This window comes from Chiloscyllium plagiosum, unplaced genomic scaffold (genome assembly GCF_037043375.1).
Source record: "Chiloscyllium plagiosum isolate Xiang-an unplaced genomic scaffold, Cpla_swu_hap1 HiC_scaffold_70, whole genome shotgun sequence".
In the NCBI taxonomy this organism is placed as follows: domain Eukaryota; kingdom Metazoa; phylum Chordata; class Chondrichthyes; order Orectolobiformes; family Hemiscylliidae; genus Chiloscyllium; species Chiloscyllium plagiosum.
In genome coordinates this window covers 395308-398066 of record NW_028270209.1, presented here as the reverse complement: position 1 = coordinate 398066, position 2759 = coordinate 395308, and the positions used below count along the sequence as shown (strand labels likewise).

The 2759-nt window shown below is 42.6% G+C and overlaps 1 non-coding gene across 1 annotated transcript; it reads left to right on the top strand.

The window, feature by feature from the left end:
- Positions 1-333: 333 nt before the first annotated feature.
- Positions 334-415, top strand: trnas-cga (transfer RNA serine (anticodon CGA)). The gene has a single exon. It is a non-coding gene; the product is annotated as a tRNA-Ser (tRNA).
- The last annotated feature ends 2344 nt before the right edge of the window (positions 416-2759 follow it).

The following is a 2759-nucleotide window of genomic DNA, read 5'->3' as shown; positions in this document are numbered from 1 at the left end:
AAAGAAATGAATATGTCAATAACCTTTGTTTGCTTCAGGTCTAGGAATACTCAGATCAATAGCTCCCTTGCTTACCTCTGCTGGTCATGTTCGCAAAGAGATCGAGCAAATTGCCAATTGTGATTTTCCTTTCAATACATAAATTTGACTCAGTTTGGCTTCAAATATCTTTTCCTACCTTTGTGCTTTTCTTCTTTTACATTGGTGTCTCGCACCTTACAAATGACAGCAAAGGTATGAAAGGAGATGGAAGCATTTAGCTCATCAAGTCAGCGACAGCTTTCAATGAGATCACGGCTGATTTGGTCAATGCTCAACAAAGCATCGCCCTCTGTAGTCATGGCCGAGTGGTTAAGGCGGTGGATTCGAAATCCATTGGGGTTGCCCCACGTAGGTTCGAATCCTGCTGACTGCGTTCTGTATGCTTTCCTGCTGGAATAATTTTCGTTCAAAATTCAGAAAACCTATTTTGCAAACCAGGCCGGTAATTTGATTAGACTTGGGAAACTGGAGTTCTTCATCAGAAATGTTCCATTTTTTAAAACATTATCTCTGTTTCACTTTCCAGATACACTGCTCGACACATCGGGTTTCTGCAGTTGTTATTGAACGTCCTGAGCAGAAGTGCTGTTTTTCATTAGATTCCTTTAATCCCTGTCCACTGTTCTCTGACTCGGGTCAGTGGCAACAATTCCTCCTGCTCGTCAAAGTGCTCATTCCCCACCGCTCCCTCTCCCATCATTACAAACAACTGCAGGAAATTGCTACTTAACCATCTTTGTTCCAAAGTGAAACTCACCAGCCTCGGGAATCTCTCCACCAAACGGGACTTCTTATCCCTGGACATGGTGCAAGCCAGAAGCTTGTGAAGAGATACTGTGAAAATATTGTCAGTTGGAGAAATGTTTAGGAAGCAAACCATATAATTTAGACTCCAGCTTTGGAAATCTTGAGAAACACTTTGGGAAATGGAATCAGAGGAGGATCAGAAATGTGAACTGTCGGACCGAGTAGAGGACGGGACATTGACTTTGATGTTCTCGGGACAGGAACTGATCTGAGACATTGAAAGAATTCTCGCTCCCGTACGTGAGGAATGCAAACTTCATCTGGACTGTGGAACAATGAAAAACTCTGGAATACTCAAGACAATATCCAAATATTGACTGGGATCACTACAGTACGAGTACTATAGATGGGTCAGTTTTTGTCCAGTGTGTGCAGGACGGCTTCCTGACACAGTATGTAGACATGCCTTCAAGGGACGAAGCCACTTTCGATTTAGTACTGGGTAACGAGCCTGGCCAGGTTTTAGATTCGGAAGTAGGTGAGCACTTTGGAGACAGCAATCACAATTCTCTCAGGTTTACTTTCGTGATAGAAAGGGATAGGTGTACTCCACGGAGCAAAAGTTTCAGCTGGTGGAAGGGAAATTACGATACAATGAGGTAAGATTTAGGAAGCGTAGAATGGGGTAGGAAACTGCAGGGGGTGAGCACATTAAAAACGTTGAGCTTATTCAAGGAAAAGCTCCTGTGTGTGTACCTGTCAGGCAGGGAGGAAGATATAGAATGCGTGAGCCGTGGTTTATTAAGGAAGTGGAATCCCTGGTCAAGAAGAACAAGAAGTCTTATGTTAGGAAAAAATGTGAAAACACAGTTAGATTGCTCGACGGTTACAACGATATCAGGAAAGACCTACAAAGGGAGCTGTGAAGAGCCAGGAGGAGACATGAGAAATTGTTTGCAGTTAGGATCAGGGTTATGCCTAAGGCTTTCCATTGCTATGTCAGGAATAAAAGAATGACGAGAGTGAAATTTGGGACAATCAAGGATAATAGTGGGAAGTTGAGTGTGGAGTCAGAGGAGATAGGGGAAGCACTAAATAAATATTTTTCGACAGTGTTCGCTATAGAAAATGAAAATGTTGGCAAGGAAGATACATAGATACTTGCGTCTAGACTAGAAGAGATTGAGGTTCACAAGGAAGAGATATTAGAAATACTGCAGAGTGTGAAAATAGATAAGTCAGCTGGGCCGGGTGTTTTCTGTCCTAGGATCCTCTGGTAAGCAAGGGAAGAGATTGATGAGCATTTGGCATTGATCGTCAGGAATAATGCCTGTGGAATGGGGCATAGCTAATGTTGTTTCCTTGTTCAAAAAGTCTCTAAGAGACAACCCTGGTAATTACAGACCAGTGAGTATCACTGCTGTTGTTGGTAACGTGTTGGAAAAGGTTATTATAGATAGGATTTATGACCATCTAGAAAAGAATAATCTGATCAGGGACAGTCAGCACGGTTTTGTGATGGGTAGGCCTTGCCTAACGAATCTTATTGACTTTTTGCTAAAGTGATCAAATAGGTAGATGACAGTAAACCGGTTGATGTGGTGTATATGGGTTTCAGAAAGTTGTTCGATAAGGTTCCCCACAATAGGTAACATGCGGAGAAATGGAATTGTGGGAGAGATTGCAGCTTTGATCAGTAATTGGCTTGCCAATAGAAAACAGTGTTGTAGTTGATGGAACACGTTCTTCTTGGTGTCCAGGTACTGGCGGCGTACCACAAGGGTCGGTGTTAGGTCCACGACTATTACATGAGATCTAACCTTGCCAATCAGTCTCCCATGGGAAACATTGTTGAACGCCTTACTGAAGTCCATATAGATCACATTTACTGCTCTGCCCTCATCAATCTTCTTTGTTACTTCTTCAAAAAACTCAATCAAGTTTGTGAGACATGATTTCCCACGCACAAA